The sequence below is a fragment of the Paralichthys olivaceus genome, chromosome 22 (assembly GCF_024713975.1).
Source record: "Paralichthys olivaceus isolate ysfri-2021 chromosome 22, ASM2471397v2, whole genome shotgun sequence".
NCBI classification, from domain to species: domain Eukaryota; kingdom Metazoa; phylum Chordata; class Actinopteri; order Pleuronectiformes; family Paralichthyidae; genus Paralichthys; species Paralichthys olivaceus.
Window position 1 is genome coordinate 9722416 of NC_091114.1, and position 20458 is coordinate 9742873.

General features: G+C 41.5%; 1 protein-coding gene across 32 annotated transcripts in view; it reads right to left on the reverse strand.

The window, feature by feature from the left end:
• Nucleotides 1-20458, reverse strand: part of LOC109634861 (protein tyrosine phosphatase receptor type D) — a 335897-nt gene that overhangs the window by 141385 nt on the left and 174054 nt on the right. For all 32 annotated transcript variants that reach the window (XM_069518437.1, XM_020095632.2, XM_020095637.2 and 29 more), the window contains one exon: nucleotides 1191-1228. The gene's annotated coding sequence lies outside the window, so the exon portion shown is untranslated. The remainder of the gene's footprint in view (nucleotides 1-1190; nucleotides 1229-20458) is intronic.

Sequence of the window (20458 nt, forward strand, 5' to 3'; positions counted from 1 at the left end):
GTATAAATTCCAACATTTAATGAGGAAAGAAGATTACATTTATAATCGATTACGTGGAACATTTTGTGTGATCAGCTCATAATCAGGGAAATGAAGTTGCCAAACAATGTCATGTTTATGTTTATAATGGAGGCTCTGAGTCAGACTGATGAGTTGGATTTTCGCAAGACTAAATGTTTAAAAATAGTTTTTACTCGGTCACATCTATGCATGGGATATTAATCTATCTTCAAATCCAACTATTTTTCGTGCTGCTATTAGCATCAGTTGGTAAAATTGTCTTTGTTATGATAATGGTTTTATTCATGCATATATTCTGTCAGTCTCACTTTATGGAAAAACTTCTGGATCAAATCTGTGCCTATATGACATCATGAATCTTGACCAACTCAGAAATGCTGCATCGGGCTCAAAAGACAAGGTAATGCCAGATGTTGCATATAATGTATTCAGTGGAAGCGCTCTGATAATCGAGCCTCTTGCACGGATGAATAACAGTTCCCCTATTTCAGAGATGGGCCACGACAAGAAAATACTCTTTTAATTGAATTTCCAGATCCAGAATCCGTTCAAGTCGCAATAAAAAATGCATCACCCCCTTCTGTGATTGACTCGGGTCATTTGGGTGAAATAGAGCAAATTGTGTTTTTTAAGCTCTAGATTTCCCAAAATGCAGCTACTGTGCCGTGTCGAGATGTTGCATACGTGCTCAGCAAACACACAACTAAGACCTGGTTCGTTTCGCAAACACGCCGTACACACAAACACTGAAAACACCCACATACACTCATGTCTTTATCAGATGACCCACGTGCCCTCTTTAGATTAGTGGCACTCCTCTGGTCCTCCCTACAGTGCACAATGGGATAAAGGAGATGATGGGTGAGGCCGAGATGTAGTGGCACGCCATTTATCTTTGTCAGACGTGGTTGAACACGAGTTCTTATTGGCTGGGCAGGATTCGCGATTGCTAAAGCGGCACCCCAGTCTCCGAGACCGTGCTAATTAAACAGTGGGGATAAAAGAGCGGGGGGACGTTTTCTCGCTCTGCCCTCTGAGGCTCCACTCCTGCTGCAGCCAGCAGTAACACGGTCCTGACACTGAGCAGAAATGGAAATCCAGCTTCTAATGCCGTCTCCCAACTTTGCCATTGACTGTACTATAATTATAGCATCAGGACTGATTCTTACCTGTCAGCACTCAAGCAATCTTCCCAATAGTTCAAGAGCTGCAGGGAGAAAGAAACAAGAAAATGTTAGATTGCAGTGTATTCATAATGTTTTTATGAGAAGTTGGAAGCGTGTGGGAAAGAGTTCAAGAGGCATGCATGAAGATAACAGCTGGTTTTTTGGGGGGGTTTCTTCGTTGGGGAATATTTTTAATCAGAGCCACAACAGCATAGCGATCTGCTGCCCAGAGCTGAGCATTAATTCAGCACTGCCATTGCTTTTTATAGTGTAAAGGGCAAACATTTATTACCCACTGATTACATTTGGCAGGCACATGTGTCTGACACTTAAGTCCTTGTAATTTTCCAAGCCGTTACAAAAAAAACCCCCTTCTGATATTCAATCAGTGCTTGAATGTGGTATATCTCCCATGGATTTCATTGGGGCACAAAAAAAGGAGTTGGGAGAACAAAGGGGAAACGGTGAAAGCGTTTTAGTTTAGTACTAATTAAAATGTGGGGGCGGCACTTAAAAGGTCAGAGACGGACCCAAAAAAAGGAACGGGAAAGGAGCATGTCACTGCTGATTGTGTGCATGAGGCGCTCAAGGTCTCGTAGATTAACACCAAGTTCACTTTCAAAAGGGAGAATGGAGAGAGATGGGAGAGAGAATTAGTCGTGTGACAGATAAACAGCGGAGCTCCATGCTCTATTCCCTTCCTCCCCGTTTTTTTTTTTTTCCAGCTGGGAGATAAAATTCCGGCTTGGCAGTGGTTGCCAGCACAATTGATTCTGGCAGAGGAATATGACTGCAGTGAGTATGAGGGCTAAGTATCTGAATAGCTGCTGTCAAAATGCTGAAGGGGAATTTATTTTCTAGTTTATATGCAAGCTATATCATGGAGTTACGGAGACTAAATGGCTACAGCTTGATGTACAGTACGCTGCCATTTCACCGGCGTGTAATCACGGGGCTGCTCAGGCGCAGGCTTATGGGTGCCGTGCCTGGTTTCAATGAATGCAATGAAAGCATACAGCTGCTTGGATATGACAAATCCCCCTTTTCACGTTTTAGAAATACAAAATCATCTTCAAACCATTGTTATAATCGCTGTGAACTTATTCCTGCTCTACGTGTCAACTTGTTATGTGTAAAAATGAGCTTTTTGCAAAAATCTGATGTACTCGAGCTTTAAAAAAGAAAATTCCATTCTGCATTGATGCAAGCAGGGGACAAATGATATAGAGCAACAACACAGAGGGAATTACAGAGAGCTAAGGAAAGAGGGAATTGGTTGCCCCATTGTGTCGGATCCAACCCTCCACTAATAAGGCTTCTTGACCGGTGGGGAATACGGAGAAAAGATTAATAGATCCACTCAGGCAATCAGCACGCAATGAGGGAGCCACCTGTCAGAGGTCCTGCCGCTCTTTGTAGATTTATGGCTCATAATTGGACATGAATGTAGCCGCTCTGGTGCTATCAGAGCCTCGCAGGGTCAGCCAGCAGAAGGAAATCAATCTGTTTGTTTCATGCTGAACACTGTGAAAGACTGTGGAGATGCAGAAAATAAATCCAAATAGATTTGAAGTGAAAATACTGAGACTAGACTTCTACTTGATTGTTCCTTTTTTCCCTCTGAAATCACATTTAAAGGTTCAATGTGTATGATTGAGGTGAAAGGGTTCAATTGGAAAAAAAGCTTAATATGAAATAATTCTAGTGATTGTTGTTTTCTTTACCCCAGAAATGGCCCTTTATATTTAAATGCTTTATATTTACAATTACAGAGGCTGCCATGTTTTTTACTGTAGCCCAGACTGGACAAACTTAACACCTTTTGAGCTTTTATGACAACTGAAGACACTGAACCTTTAATGATGCCCAAGCCCTGTCTTATAATAATAATAATAATAATAAAGAAATCAAATGTTTAAATATATATTATAGTATTTAAGTTGTTAGCATCACTGATATTCCTACAGGCCATTCAACTGTAGCTTTAAGAGAATATACTTAAGGTTTTTAATTGGGTAGTTTATGAAAATAATGTGCTCCTCAGCATAAACACTCCACAGAGAGCTCCGCAGAGTGTCGTCTGTTCACCTGCAGTTTGACTCCGTATCAGGTGCTGGATAACGTCTTAAATATCCCTGAATATAATGAAACTACAGCCCATATAACAAATGGGGAACTTCTGCATAATGACCTTCTTAAAAACACCATCTGTTGCACAGCACAACCACAGCAAAGCGAGATTAGGCAGTGAGGCTGAGAGAGTCGCATTACGTGACACCCACAGTGTTCCACTTCACTGTATGTGACAAAACACATTTCTTCCACGTGGCTAAGTTTGAAATGGTGTTTTACGTTCACAGTGACTTCATTGGACTAGTAATTAATAGAATGCTTAGACCTGATGGGCACAAACGCGACTGGATCACAACGAGGGAGGAGCTTGGGAGCGCTGATGTTTGACGTTTTCATTTGCGTGTGTGACAGGAGATCAAGCAAAGAAAGTGATATTATCCTGTTGTACGTAAACACAGTGTGGGAGTATCGAACCCGATGAACGGTGATGATGTGCTGCCCACATAAATAACCGCGGCATGCGTTAGAACTCTATTTACTCCAACTCCGGTGTCCCTCTCCTCCCCCTTCACCTCACCAGTGCACTTCCTCCCATCCGATTCCACATACACCACTTTTATACACTTCCATTTTTTTTTCCAGGCCAGGGTCACTGTCCTCTCAAGCCCACCCACCCCTCACCACCGCCACCATCCTACCCATCCCCTTCCTAGTCCATCTTTTATTTAATTTTTTTCCCCCTCTTTCCAAATTCTCTGTCCATTGCCCTCCTGACAGCAACACATCAACCTGGGTGCAATTTAAAAAGCCCTTCAACAGCTGCCATTCCACAGGGTTGGCTATCAGTCCAGCTGCCAAAGCCCAGACAGGGACTCTGCTTCAGCAAGCAACTTTGAACGTCAGGTTGGTTTCCCCCCCCCCCCACCAGTTCCAAATGGACCGAAGGTGAAAGACTCTATTTCTCAAAGATTGGCTCAGCTGAAGACGGGGTGACTGAGGGGGGCATCGCTACTTCCTTCCTGACATGTTGCCGCCGACATCTGGCATGCAGTGTTGTGGTACAGAGAGACACAGTTGAGTTTTACGAGGGCTGATGAATATGATTTTAATGACACCAGCATGAAGTGGCGTCTTGGATTATACTTGTAAACAGTGTGAGGCTTTGGGGGAAAAAAGAAAAGGCTCATGGGAGAGTTGTGCAAGGGGGAATATTTGAGGCTCTTTTGAGATTTATTACTTGCCTCTGTGTCTGTGTTTTGGAGCTAAAGCAGTGTGTGTGAATGTGTGTGTGTGAATGTGTGCGTGTGTGTGCGCGCTCGCCTGGCTGCATGTGGACACTGCATACATTGCTTGCCCGTGTTGCCTGAAACAATGAAGTGAAAACAGCTCAGGCTCGAGGCTGGGCAGCCTGCTGCTGTGCACTTCTCTCCACCATATGTCTTTGTCAAAAATATTTGCTGTGCGCCGAATGAGGGATGAAATCAATCCAAGAGCTTTTTTTTCCCCCCAGTTGCTTCTTCTTGAAGGAAGCAAGACAAAAAAAAAATTATACTGATACTTGCCAGATCAGCCCACATTGTCAAATGTAACAACTGGCCACCAGTGACACTCGCAGACAAACCATCTGGTCTCGAGTGTCCAGTAGTCGTTTAGGGAAAGAATGGGATGGCTGCGGCCTTTCTCTTGTGTCAATTAGCAACTGGAAGCGATGGATGTGAGAACTGCTGTGGCGTTATGGACCAATCAAAGATGTGTGCTATGTGCCAGTAGGGAAATGTGTTGAGGTGGTCCGCAGGCACCAGTGCAGTAAAATTTTTCACTTCGAATGACTGAACAGATGTACATGCTGGCCTCCGCTTTCCTCAGTTTCACCCACTCAGCTGGACTTGTGGTTCACTATATCTGCACTGCCTGGAGATAAAATCAACAGCGCAGTGAGTCTGGTAACACCGACTATGGTCTGGTCATAAAAACTCTGTTAAAGTTGTATTAAGTATTGAGCTTTTTAAAATGCTATATAGCCGCTTTAAATTTTGATATTTGGTCATATGCAAATATCCAGCAGTCATCCAAATTGCCACTGCGGATGCTGAGGTCAGTTCAGTAAAAGACGATCTCAGCTGAATTATGTAAGTACTGCATAACTGAAGGAGTGACGTTATTTTCAACTGCAGCTTCTGGGCCGGCCACAGCCATTGTGCCGGGATTCATGCTGTCCACCAAAGCTTTTAGTCTGTTGTGTAGCAGCATCACTTTTGCCCAAAGACATAAGACCACATGAACAAAAGCTCCAGTTGGCTGGGTCACGCTGCGATGTACCTGGGGGATGTCTCGCATGTTTTGCACGGACGAGGTAGGGAAATTGTTGGGTCCATTAACCTGAGAGAGGGCTGCAGCTTCCAAGCTGAAAAATGGCCCTGAGCAAGCTGGCATTATGGGGAGGCATCTTCCCCGATTCCCATTCACCAAAGAAAGTTAATGGACTTGAAGTGGGTCGTCTCGACTGAAATTAAACCTGATGCCAAAGGAAAGGCTTTGATGTTGCAAAGATTAAGCAATTGTTGTAATCGCGTGTGCAAATCCTGACTAGAGAGAAACCTTTTTTTTTAAAGATTTCTCAGTCTATCAGAGGCTTTACTCTGATAGCGTAGGAAAAATATGGTTTCTGTTTGATCGTGAATCATGACTGTGTTCAGGTGAATGGGGCACATCATCTAAATTGATTATAAGAAAGATAAATCGTTTGTTTTAGCAGGTGAAAGGGAAGCACTCGGAAAATACACAGAAAAGCAAGATTTTTAAAAAAGAGACCAGATTTTATGATGGGATCCACTCTGTTCTTTAGAGTTTTTCTATTTGCAGCATATAGGTCATGATCCTTTTCCAAATATTTTTTCAGGAACACTTTTAGCATAGTCATGTGTGTCTAATTTCCCCCCCACTCATGTCTGCAGCTCTAACAGCTCCTCTTTAGCCAACATGGTGGGAGAGAAGTCATGGATCTCTGCTGGGCTTCATCAGTTAATGGTAGACGTGTCCTTCCTGTGCCCTTCTGTAATAGCCAAGCATCATTAGTAAGAGGGTTAAGAGAGGGCCCAGCCATCCATATGTTTCAATAATTACCTTGCACTTCTGTCAAGGCACATACAGATAGACTGGGCTTACATCACAGCATTGCAGACAAAAATAAATGACGAGCGAAGCCTAATTTTTAGGGTTGTTTTTTCCTGTGAGGACTTTTCAAACGTCTGAAGGTGAAAATGTTCAGCTCATCACAAAGGCAGGAGGCTGTGGGGCAAGCCTCAGCCTTGCAGAGGCAGCAGTCTCTGCACTGTGAGTGACACGTTATTCCTCCGTCACCCCCGCCCCTCCCATTCTAACTCCCCCAAATCTCAAACCTCAATCTATTTTCTGCCTGGCTAGTCTTATGAAACGGCATATATTCTGTCAGATTACTCCCACCTTATTCTCATACTGTTTAGTTCTCGGCTGTTTGAGGAGCAGATTTGAAAACGACAGTCGAAACAACGCAGGATGTGTGAGCTGATCAGACACACACACACACACACACACAGGGCACCACTGAGATTTAACCGAGCACCTTTGTGTTTAAAATTCAAATTCATGGTTTCCTGATCCTGTGATGTGGTGAATACACTAGGAATCATGTTTAAGGTCTCAGTGGAACATTTTTACATGTGTAATATGTTATTATGATAATTTGCACTTCTATCAGATATTCTTCATGCCTTAGCTATGAATGCATGTGTTTCTATAAAGGCAGTCTCTGTGAAATGAAAATGACCTTTAGTTTGATATTTTTCTCAAGTAGGCCAATATGTTGTTGCAAAATATTGATATATTCTAAATTAGATATTTTCTTTTAAATTAGTGCATTGACTTTAATAATCTACAGAAAATACAATGTCTGTGAAAATCTCATTTGCCGGGAATTTACCTGAATGCCGCACGTCATTCTGAGCCTGAGCTGGTGCTGTGCATGAAAAACGGCTGCACGAGAGGCCAAAGCTAAAAGAAATGCAGGTGAATAGGATGGTCTGTTATTGCGACTAATCAGAACTAATGGTGCAAGACTACTTTAATGTACCACTTTGAGAAAATCACCTTGCAGAAGGACCACCATTACATTTGAGCCATGTGAAGGAAATATACAACTACATGTATTATAAATAAATGATGCTACTTAAGAGACCAGCAGAATCAAGCTGTGAATGGAACCTTATAAAATTGTTATAGAAAAGAATAATCACAATCAAGTGTTTTTTCTCTCTACTGATGGCTTTTATTTTGATGAAAATGACTACCTGTGTATTAAAGTGTTTAATATACTGGACTGACAAATGCCCAAATGCTTTTTACAAGTTAATCATATAGTTTAAATCACAGCTTTCTGTTCTTTGGCCGTGCAGGTGGGCCATGCAGGGGGTGTAACTGAGGGCAGTGATGAATTTAATTCCTCTGATGCAGATGTCAGCTACCGTCCATTGGCAAAAACCGTTTACAGTAGTTCCACCACAGTTTTCAACTAAGTCCTCAATGTTGCATATTGATGATACACAGTTCAGACATTTTGTTTGGTTTTCCCTTCCTCTCATTTGACTTTTAAACTCTGACACCCCTCAACTTCCTTTTACATACTGCATGTAGACTTCAAGGGGAATTCCTATAGAAGTGGTTCTCAAGCATTTTTTGGAATGTCCCTCATGAGAAGCCAGGAATCATCCACCCTGTCATTAACAACGATAGGGAAAGCAAATAACAAAACAAGGATCTAGAATTAATTTTAGAAAAAAAGGTCTGCATTATATAGCATCAGTATAATGTTGTATATTCTCTCAATATGAATAATTCAATGTTTTTCTTATTTCCACTCCATTTTCTTTTACCTTGGTGACTATTCAATCAATAGTTTTTTTTCTTCCTGAAAGAGTAATGTTACATAACTGGAGCAATTGCTGCTTCTTTACACATTGAACTGGAAACTAACTTTTGCACAGTTATTCAGTTTTTTTAATCTTACACTAAAATAATGTTAACATTCAGGACATGCTGACAATTCTGGACCTTTACATAAAGCCCACTGGAGCATAAAAGGGAAAATGGCAAATGCATCGGTTCACAAAGTCAGTATTCCACTCGTTGTCTACAATGCATCTGCAGTGTTTGCAGCCATACGACTTAACTGTCCTTGGTCACTGCAGCGACATACAATTACTTCAACGCAGTGATATTAAAATGAATGCATTAGCTTAACGGCCGTTTGATAATGTAAATTCGAATGAGATTTTCTGTTGCGCTGGTTAATGCAGATTTATAAACTTACTGTCTGTCTGCTGATAAGCCTTGAGGCGATTTATTGATGTGTTTTGAAATGAAGCCTCATTCAAAATCAGTGCGGAAATAGACCTAATTTTTAGATACAAAGAGGATATAGTTTTTGGAAAGTCTCACTATTAATGGAATTATGCATAAAACCTATTCTGAACATGTCTGTTTGAAACGGGCTGTTTGCTTGGCCTGTGGTAATGTTGGTTCCGGTTTTCAAGAACAACACATGTGTTGATGAATCCCAGCCGACGCTGCTACAGAGCACTGGTCGCCTGTTTATTCAAAGTTTATTAATACTGAATCTATCGCGACACTGCAACTCCTTTTCTCAATGATACATATACCAGGGAAAGCAGACAAGTTCTCGAGATATGCAAGTAGATAGATAAAAAAGGCAATTACATTACAAGTGTGATGTGTTCAATTACATAATATCGTTATATGGTAGTAATCCAATCACTCACCTATCCTGGATTTTTTCAAAGTATTGTAGTTTGCTCTTAGCTGTGCAGTAAGAGATCTATCTTGAAAGGTTGGAATTTAATCTCTTTTTATATAATTGTATTCCACTACATTAACCCCACTGCAATATCCCTGTCTTGCAATAATAATATAATTGGTTATCTTTATCCTCATACTCCAAATGTGAACAATATTTGCCGTGCCACCACAAAAAAAGATACTTTTAAGATTAGATTTGGGATGAACACAAGGTCCACGGGATGCATGCCAGTCTGGTAATATCTGCCTTTACGTAATGAATGAAAATCTGTGAACAGCACCACCACAAAAGAAGTTGCTAAGCCATTTGGATCAAGAATCTCCCCAGGCAAATCAGCAATTAGAGTCTAAGCTGCCTTGTAAAATCAATTAGGAATTGTAGTATATATTGCAGGTACATCAGTGGCTGGCACCTTTCTAAATGGGCCCAGGAAAAAGTGGTTTAAAACTGCCAGGCAGGAGACTGTAATCTGCAGCGCTTGGACGCAGAATGCGTATAAAATCCTACTCTCTTGTTCGATGTGGCTCCATATTGTGAGATTACTCTAGTTTGCTGAGGAACAAAAAGTTTTAAAAGCAGTGAGTAGATGCAAGATTGTAAATTCTTCAGCTTAAAAAAAAAAAATATATATATATATATATATATATATATATATATTTAAATACTGAGTGTCTATTTGTTGCAGCTAAACTACACCAGGGATACTATATTTAGTTTAATTATGATCTATCCTTCATGCTAATTGTGAAAATAATCATTGTTCCTCTGCTGTAGCTTCATGTTTGTCTTTTGAATTGAATTTAAAGATGGATCAGCTAAAAAAAAATTTACTTTATAGTTTGGTCTGTCTCATCTCTTACGATGGGGAGGTGTATGGGGCATACTGCAGCCAACCACCAGGGGGTTATCGAGATGCTTTGGCTTCACTTTTATGAAGAAGTCACATACAGTCCATACAGTCTATGATTTTAATTTATTTCCCTAATATCTTAGTTGAACCTTCGATACTGACATTTTACCACCCGGCAGGTTCAGTGAACTTGACGGCAAACCTCTGCATAGCGACACATCAGTCACACTGGCCCTGAAATCAAAACAATGGGTTGAAAGAAGCTGTAATGCTCCGTGAAGCTGAGGGGAAGTGCAGTCAGGGGATAATTCTTTGTGGGTAATTCTCTATAAGTGACCACTTTTCTCATTACACATCGTCATTTTACCCATTGTTACAATATTGACTATGGGTGCTTTTGACTTCACTTTAAGCATTGGGAAAAAAAGGGGTTTTGTCATGGAATATGATTTTGGCTTTGTAAGCACTCAGGTGTGAAACCATCAGAGTGAGCCATTTATGCCCCCTGTGAAAGCTGCTCCTTCAGTTATCTCCGCGATTATTAATGAGATCGACATTTTCAATTATCCATTTCCTGCCTTTACTTGGCTCTCCGAGTGCGCGGCAAACGAACAGCTGTTAGCTTTGACAGGGTAGGGAGACGTGTGATAGCGAACAAAGAGGGCAGCATCTGCTTCTTTGAAGGATGGTGCGTTACTTCCCATCAATATCTTCGCGAGGCGTACCACCACTGCAGCAGATTTTCCTCCAAGTGTGTCTAATACAGTTGGACACGACACGATGTACCAGTATTGGCCAAGTTATACAGACAGACATGTGGTGTGTTTAATGTTTCATCCTGGAGCTGAGCACTCGGTGCAGAAGCCGATGTCACCGAAATAACTCGCTGTTTGATGCTCTTCAATGCCCCCATCCTTAGAAACAGTGCCGTATATAAACATTGCCGGAGAACTACTTACTGTATAGCAGTTCTCTCCCTGGGGTAATGTGGCAGATGTTAACTTCTTCCTCAATGTACTACACAAGCCGCTTTCCTGACATCCCTGCCCATGTAGTGACTGCTGGCACATTCACAACAGCCTTTCAGGGTTGTTTAATGTCTAGCAAAGATTTTTCGGTGACAAAACGGGTCATGTGGAGGCATGGGGTCTTTTTATTTTTTTAATATATTTTTTTTACTTTCACCAAGGTCAGTAGGTCTCTTTTGGCTTATGGCCTATTCAGCTGGGAGCTGCAATTAGGCCGTGAAACCATGTATCATACCGAGTTAGTCACCAGCCTGAGTTGCTCACTAGTACTATACATCACCCTTGGTTGCACCACGGAGAGTATTTGGAAGGCCGCAGTCAGCCCACAGGGGAATCATTAGTTCATATGTAAATATGAGAAATGGATGCTGGTTTCACCTTGCCTGCCTGGATTGAAAGTGTAGCACCTCAGGAATGACAAAGAAGGGTTACGTAGCCTAGCCACCACTACTGCCTTTGGTTACTGGTGTAGTCATGATCTTGCATGCTAACCGGGGAATGGTAAACAGCAGCGATAAGGAGATGCATGGATACCTGCCACACAAAGAGATTTAAAATCATCACACCAATGATTTGCTGTTTACTCAAAATAAATGGAAGTGGAATTAGACAGCATATTTCTTTGCATGACTATGTTTTGCGTATTCCGTCTTGCTACAGTTGTTCAACTGCTCCGACGAAGGCGTGGAGACGTTTTCAAGTGGTTTTCGCATTCGTATAGTTTATGTGAGAACATGCATGCCCCGCTGCGGTGAAATAGCTTCACGCTGAGATCAGTGGAGCGCATGTAGTTCGGCAAGCGCTGTTGTACATTCTCACTTTTGCACATCACAGGAGATGCAACAGCTCATTCTTCCTCACTGGGCCACAGTGAGTCAAAGATGCAAATGTGGGCATTCATGCATGGAACCCCTGACCTCGGTCAGCAAGTCTGAAATTATAGAGCAGCCAGCATTTTCCATTCTACTGAAAGAACGTGGAACATGCAGTGGCTCATTTGTATTTTAATTCTTTATAAATATATTTATTTTTTTGTGTGTTTGTGTGTGTGGGTCTGTGCAGGAAAAAAACATCCACAGGGCTGACTTTTTATTGTCTAGCTTGTAGGAGCAAAAAAAAAAAATGATGAGAAACATCAGAGAGTGACAGATTTAGTCTGAATTTCCATGCTGGCATTTCAGACAAGATTATATCTGGTGCGCTGAAGTCAGGAGATTTCACAGTCGGGTCAGACCGCAGTAAATACTCTGAGCAGAAATACAAGTTCGGAGTCTAACTGTAACATCAGTATACAGGTGTGCACACAGAGCAAAGACGCGTTTCACATCATGCCAGACAGCAATGGCCCCAGACTGCTGCATGTTTGTGTGTTTGAGGGGAATGTGAAATATGTATCGCCGGAAAATTCAGTGTGACAAGCAATACAATGACACATTTCTTTTTCACTGCATTGCTGTGCCGCCTTCATGTCCGTGTATGCTTCTGTTTGTGGCAATTACATGTGGCATCACTGTGCACTTTGTGGAAAAAAAACTGATGTACTTTGTTCATATTTCGTGAGCCTCTGAGCACCGTGGGAGGCGGCGTACATACAGTGGAATTCAAATCACCCTAAACAGGCAATATAAACAATGATGTGATTTTTTTTTCTTTAATATAAATATATATATCTCAAGTTACCTGAATGTCAACACCGTGCAGCTCTGCAGGAAATTTGCTCTGAACAAATCATATTTGGCTGCGAAAGCGAAAAACGCTCCATCAGCTCCCATAAGCATTTCAAAAAACAGTCAATAGTGTTGAGCAACCAATGTGTCACACAGCTGGGCAGATTTCCAGCGGTCTTTGTGTCGGGTGCTTCTGGGGTAAGGAGAAGGGGAAAAAAAAAAAGTAAACAACTGGGCTGAGCTTGCACCGTCCAAGCCGCCAGCCACTCAAGTGGAACGTGCCGAAAAATAATTAGCACAATAACGTGGTGAAAAAGGAAATGCTACATGAGGAAATCAACTGTTAAGGAACATCTGAGGCTGTGACAAGCCGTGCCTACAAGCATATGCTCCTCCGGTGTTTTCAACAATGTTCAATTTTCAGTCCCTGCAGGAAAAAAACTGCCTCTATTAATAGAAGGAACCAAGTTATTCAACTTCAAGGATTCCTCAAGCCAGACGATGGCTTTGCTGCTGTCATCAGGGCTGATTTAATAGACGTATTGACACATCTAAAATACTCACACAAATATAACACAACTGCAACTGCAGCCTTTATGGTTTGTTATATATATATAGACGTTTGCACACAACGTTTTACACATTGCACAGAAATTTCCATGCATGCTTAAGTCCAACATTTCCAGATTTAGCCATGAAGAAGATAGAAAATATATATATGTATATATATATATATGAATAATATAATATGATAACTAATCTAATTACTGTCACCAAACCTATTAAAATTCAATAACACAGATTTTATAAAAACCTGAAGTTGCATGGGAATGGCTGAGCTCACTCCTCAAGCTAAAAAGACTCTGTCATCACCCGGTGCCGCCACCACTTCAGGTGAAGTTTATTCAGTGGCGTTTGCCGACAGTATGTTGGCCAACGCATCATATAATCAGGAGTCCTGTAATTATCTGTACCTATATGGTCCTCCCACTCAGTCTATTCTGCTGCAGCTTACAGCAGCAGCTCACCTGAATTGGGGGGTATTTATACATGAAATGAAGGTGTAATTAAAATTGGTCTGGTGCTGAAGGGGGTGAAGGTGATTACGCTAATTTGCATATTACACTGATTTCTTTATTTTTATTTTTATGCTGCCTCCACATTTACGACACATTTTAGACACCCATCATTTTTAACATTTCAAACAAAACCCAAACTTGAGGGTGTTTATGAGAAGTGTTTATGTGTGATAACAGTTTGTATTCTCAGTGTAACTCCGGGGTAAGACAAAGTGATTGACTTGCTAATGTTGTAAGTTAGTAAAAAGTCTCCATTCTAAATTGACTGCTTTATATTGAAGGCATGTAGCAGATGTTTTCTTTTTTTCTTCTTCTCCTGAGTGAATTACCACCACATTGTTCTAGATAAGATTAGAACAGAAATGGTAAGCAGGGAGAGAAGATTCTTGTGAGAATCTGATGAGAAATTACTGGAACTGGACCCCAGAAAATAAACATGAGCATTCAGCTCATTTTTCACGGGCACGACATTATCTAATTTGCTCCATTGGGCTTGTTTTGAAGCAAATGGGGGGCTATTATATGGGCTGTGGACCAAGGAGAAAGTCATTACTTCTCACATTATCACTGTAAATGTGAGGGGGGGAAAAACTGAGCTCTGTCGCTTCATCCTGGTGGCAGGCTAAAGCCTCGGCATCTCGTCCAGGTTGTAAATGGACCCCTCTCGGCTGATACGCCATTGCGTCCTAAGCCATCCCTGATATTTGGTGAAGGGATGTCATGACTGCTCCAGCTGTCACCGGCACAGCTGTTCACTTTCCCCTTGAGTGAGCAGAGCTGCCTTCGCCCTGCGGCTCGATGGCGTGTGCATGTATGGGCAAGAGTGTGTCCGAGCACAAGCTTGCAGGGATACTGACAAGGTGCGCTAGCACAACTGCTTATTTCAAGATGCGGGAACATAAACAGCCGTACACAAGTAAATTGGCAGACAGAAGCTAGGAGGCGGTATCACTTTGTGTTTCCCAACCACAAACTGAAATAATTGTTCTGCACAAGATTTCATCAAGGTCAGAAGGACATTCTTGTAATATATGAAGATTATGAAGCGTCGTGTGCTCCCCCTTTGCTCCTTGTCCCAAAACCCTTCAAGAGAACCAGGAGAAAAAGTGCTGCTGATGTATGCAAACATAATTGATGCATCTCCCCTTTGGCCTGGACAAGCATTTACTTTATCATAACCCTCTTCACACCATGCCTGTGTACCTCTTGAGGTGTAGGTGTCCAAAGCGCTAAAAGGGCCATATTGATTGCAAACTGAAACAGTCAGTTATGATGAATGGACACTCGCTAAATCAAATCCAGAGATTAATCGGCCGGCAGCAGTGTCATTAGGGCTTTGTGATGGGTGAATTAATATGGTGATTAAATAAGAGGTTGCTACTATGTCACCATGTCAGCTCTGACAAGCTGACCCCAGATCAGCTGGCAATAGACTAAAAGACACTTAATCATCTTCCACCTATAGAGTGTCTCTGACCTTTGGCATATTCATATATCATCTGGGGGTTTTCCTCTCACTTGCTTTAGTCCATCGGTCCCATGAAAGAGAAACTGCTTGCTCAGGCTGGCCAATTCTTTTATTTGAATGTAAATGGGGAAAAAAGGAATCCCTGGATAAACAGAGAAAAGAGCACAGCCATTGTGTTAGCTCCAACACAGCAGAATGTGAAAAGACTGTGAACTGTTTTCTGCATCTATATTGGTGGAGCTAATAAAAGTATTCTTGGCTGGCAGGAAAATGCAAATGCTGACAAAATCAATGCGCCCTGCTGCCAAATCCACAGACACTAGCGAGCAGATTTGGCTCATTTTGCAAACACGCCATACATACACACACGTATACACACACGCACTCGGAGACAAATCTGTGATACACAGTGTCCCTGTGACCCTTATGCTCCATATGGTCAAGAAGGGGGCAGAGAAAATAAGCACACAGCTCTGTGGTTGACTGCAGCTTGGCAGCCAGCAAAGCCCCGAGGTCCGTGGTGTTGAAGCAACACAGCGTTGGCCGGTACAACCCTCTTTTCCGTACCAATGCTCCTGTCCTGCTTCATATACTGTAGTGCAGTGGATAAACATGGTGGTTGCAGGGGAAATAACAATGGCATTTTTCTTTTTCTATCTTTTTTTTGTTGTTTTTGGACTTAACTGGGCCTGATTTGATGCATCATGAAAGAAGCAAAACAAACAAAACATACAGAAATCATATTTGTACAGTGTGTGGCTACACACAGAGATCCAAGTTGAATATACAACGAAGACAAACAGGTGGATGTTTCGAATTGAAAGAATTACAAATGGGCTTTAACTGACAGTCACATAAATGCACACATAAAAGGCTCAGTTCTCCTAAAGTATATGTTGAGCCATGCAGATAAATGAATTGCCTTGTTTTGAGACCTGAGTCCAATCTTGCTATAATCTCAGTGTTGAAATTTTTAATTTTTATTCAGCAACAACTATCTTTTCCAGAAACTTTGTCCTGGTCACTCTGGATAAATCCGACCTCACTTCAAACAGCTTTTATTGGAGCTAATTTCTACTAGAAGCTCTATTGTACACAGCGATAAGTTTTCAGCAACATAAGTGAACCGACAAAGTCACTGCTGATTCTCAGTGGAGCTGAAAACACTCTCTCTCTCTATTATCAATGGGGAGGAAGTGTGTTCACTTTTGTCAAAATACATGCAGCCGATAGCAAAAGCTTTTATGTCTTTATACAATAGTTCCCGATGACAGTGCCCCAGAAACATTTTACAGTGTCACTGTTCAGTTTTGCCTGTGGAGGCCACACAGGCCACTTAGCACAAACTACTTTAGGCGCCTGCCCTGACAAAAAGATCATCACTCACGAATCGGGTCGCCGCATGACCTCTAAATGTTTTGATGTGTGAAGTGATGTTATTGTGGGGACAATATTCATAGAGTGTGATTGGTCATTCACATGTGGCCATATCTTCCAAATGGCTTCCTAATTTGAGTGGACAGGTCCGCCATTGTGTCACCCGCAGCACGGTGATGCATTTGACCGGGAATAAAGCTGAAATCAATTTCCGCTGGTCTCTCTGTGGGGCCTTTTCAATGGCCTTGTGTTTGTGCCCGAGGGAGCACTTACTCCACTTCTGCTGACCTCTTTGTCCTTTCCCCTATGAGCATATTGCTCCCATTGAAATGATAACTGCTTTTCAATCTGTGGTCACAACAACCGAGCACACTTTTCAAAACCCCAATGGCTCTCAAAGCACTTAATCACAGTGAACAGAGAAATAAATTTCAGGCAGTTATCATTTTGGGACTACAAATGGGAATTGTCAGAAATCAACCTAAAGGGTGCCTGAAGACCATTTTCTGTGACATCTCTGCTGGTTGACCATCCACGTCTTCCTGTACAGTGACCTACAAAGTCAATTGGACAATGTAGCACACTGCTGCATATAGTGTATATATAGTGTCCACTTAAAGGTTCAGTGTGTAAGATTCAGGTGAAAGGAATTAAACATAAAACACCTCTCATGATGTTTTCACAAGGGGTGTTTTATGTTTAATTGTACAAATTGTTGTTAACTTTACCCTAGAATGGGCCCTTTATATTAAAATACTTTATATTTACAGGGAGTGGGTCCTCTCTTCGGAGGCCGCCATGTTTTTTTAATAGCCCAGACTGGACAAACTTAACACCTTTGGAGTGTTTATGACAACTGAAGGCGACCACAGGTTCTCCTTCATATACGGAAGGAAAGGGTGAGGTGAGGGGTATTCAGCTGCAGCATGACACTTCACCACTAGATGTCATAAAATTCTACACACTGTACCTTTAAGATCAACTAACTATCCCAAGCGGCTGTATGCTTCAGTGTTTCCATATATGTACAAATTTGAGCTTAGCATGTAGCATAGAAGACGCAAATACAATACATTTCAAACTTTCTGTCATATGCAATTGTAATTCAATTACTGTACCACCAAGGAGGTCTGGAATCTGTTGCAGAATGGCTTGTTACGACTCACTGCTTTGGGTAATGATGTTTTCCTTGCTCGGAAAATGAAATATAATATCATTAAATAGAGATATGCAGAATGAAGTGCTGGCAGATCTATCTTGGGTGCCTGCTCAATCTGTTTGTGGGTGCTGAGAGGCTCCCCAATGACAGACTCAGCTCATCATTGAAACATCCTGCACATGGAAATCTTGGAATTTGGTTCAACACGTTTAAAGAAGTATGGTTGTCAAAACGTTTGTATGTAGGAACAAAGACCTTGAAGAATGCTGAGCGGTCTTTAAGGAATTGTTTTTAAGATGACAAGACTTTTCAAAAGCAACAGATCCAGAGACCAGGCCACACAGCATCCACGTTAATCCATGTGCACGCACGTTCAGATGTTCAATTTGCTCCTGTCCAAGGATAAAATCACCCTGAACACAGCTATCAGCCGTGATTGAAGCCAGAATTTTCAGTATTTGCACTAACCCCCTAAGATAATATTTGCAAATGGAACCACTGCTTTTAGCTCTAAATAGCAGTTAAGCGGGACTGAGGAGGGGGAAAATGAAGGGGAGAGGCAGCGTAGAAAAGCTTTGATGTTGTCATGCATGATTGTGCGGAGGCATCCTCGGGCTTGTGTCGAGTGTGTTGATTTAGCGACTGCTGCAGAAACAAGGATTCTGATGGCGATTGGTGCCGTGCGGGGCCTGGGCTCTGAGAATGAGAAACCTCCGTGACATCCTTTATCTCTGGTGACACTTCAAATACTTCAGACACGAGCGTCAGTTTTTGTTCCACAATTGTGGCTCAATGCCCATTTAATTAATTTACTTCGGTGGTGGGCTGACTGCCATTAGGAAAAGGACTATGAAAAGGGGCTCGGAAGCAATTAAGAGCGTTAATAGCACTGACCATGCCAGCTAGGCCTCCTTATGTTTGTTTAAAAATTAACAGATAGATGATTAAACATCACAATAGAAAACTGTTTTCTGTCTAATACGCAGCTAGCTCAAATATTAAATATCCTAAAGTACCTTGAGTCCCTGCTGGTGAGACTGATTCACCACTATTTTAATTTAAGTGAAACCATACGATAGTGAATCTTTTGGTGGCACATGTGAAGTCTCCAGGTGTTTGGGTCTTGCGGCCCTCTATTGGAACGGCCAGATGTTCCAAACGCCTAACAGGATCCTGCAACTGAGCTCAGGACCGCAGAGCCAAACAATGTGGGGTTGTTTTTTATTCTAAAACATAATCCATGGATCGTGAAAGAAGGGCACTTAGGCGAAGGTGACAGATGTTCGCCCAATATCAGACCTCGGAAATAAATAAATAACTTCGGAGTGCAACAAATGAGTTGTGTCCACTCCATGTGGTGGACATCTGTGCCATAGACTGCCTCTAGTTGTGGCTTAGGTCCTTTTGTTTTAGTGTCAAGGGATGATTTTGTTCTTAAAAATAGAATATCATCTGCTTCATAAAGAGCAAGATGTCAAATTGGTGAAGTAACATTTTCATCATTTCTATGTGTGTGACTGTTCATGTATGTTAGATTAAATTACAGAGATACCTAATGTATAATAATAATAATCTATGTGAATGGGTTTTACCAGGTTACACAAATAAATGGACAAATATTTTACATCCAGAATTTATTGTATAAAATAGTGAATTCTTTCAGCGTAATGACTTTCATTTGAGTATTTTTAAGACACTCAGTCACCCTGTACCAACCAAAGTTACATGACCTTAACTGAGTTTTAATTTCCAGTGATGAAAAATTCAACTTGACGGATTTAATCTGCATGTCCTGCCTTATTTCCACCTTCTTTTTTTTTTTTTTCTTTAGCACTGGCTCATTGTGCATTGAACTTGCAAGTACATTTGAAGTACACTTGCCTAAACACAGGTCAGAGGCATAATGCAATCAGGGAATCCACAGTCTCAACGTGCAGAATACCCAACAAAAATGGAAAATGGGATTCAGCGCATTCTCATCAAACCCCTGGAATGAAAAATGAGAAATTATAGCTGTGGTATTTGCTAGAATAATATGCTCGCCAGGTGAATAATCACTGTGGCTGTAAGTGACAAACCAGTGTGCTATTCCATAAATAAGATGGGAATGGGAGAGGGAGAAATTATTTTCCCTCTTGAAGGGATTCTGCTGCTTCTATTCTGCAACATAAAGCCAGTGCTTTTACATATAGATCCAAACTGAGGCTGTTTGGCACTATCCAGTGTTCCCAAAGTAAAATGGCTCGAGATAAATCAAAACTGTGATGACATGCATCCCCAAACAGTTTTGCCACTGTGTGATAAATGCGATCCACTAAATACAGTGAATGTGGAATATAGTTGGCGGAGGTTCGCTGACAGAGGATTCGACCAGACTAAGCCACAAATTACCCTCGTAAGAAAAGTATTTCTTTCTGCTAAAAGCTAAAAAACATGTGTTGCTGCCTCTGCAACTCTATCAATGGTGTTCAAGACCTGCGTGTTGATAGCAAGGCTAACAGTCTAAAGGACAGACAGCTCTTGGAATATGCAAACCTGCCAAATTTAAAGGAAGCATTTGCTGTGTGCAATTGAGGACAAAGTGCATGTGACTCGTTTTGCAGGAATGTCATCTAAATGTGAAAATATGCCAAAACAAATTGACCTGATGGTGCAAAGGGAAAAGTTAAGGGATTACTAGAGGTTGTTAAAATTGGATTTAAGTGGTGGATGAACCGAC